This window comes from Corylus avellana, chromosome ca1 (assembly GCF_901000735.1).
Source record: "Corylus avellana chromosome ca1, CavTom2PMs-1.0".
NCBI classification, from domain to species: Eukaryota; Viridiplantae; Streptophyta; class Magnoliopsida; order Fagales; family Betulaceae; genus Corylus; species Corylus avellana.
This window is the reverse complement of record NC_081541.1, coordinates 29,356,122-29,356,438: the sequence shown is the minus strand read 5'-3', so window position 1 is coordinate 29,356,438 and position 317 is coordinate 29,356,122.

The window sequence follows — 317 nt, the reverse complement described above, 5'->3', positions numbered from 1 at the left end:
GTTTAAGCTAATAATAAAAAATAGTTAATTTAATAATTTAATTAATATTATAATATTCTATTCATACTTAAACTCTCTCTTAATAAATGATTAGATCAAATACATTAAAATATTTAATTAAAATAAAAAGTGAACGAAAAAAATAAGATTTAGTTAAATTACAACTAATTTCAAAAACTTAAATAGCGTCTCCACTTTCTAATTAAGAACAAAAGTTATTTTAGATCATCTTTTTATCATTGTGGCGTGTGTGGCACTTGAAACAACAATTTTTGTCTGGCTTTTGAAGTTCTACGTTACAAAATTTTTTCTCTCCT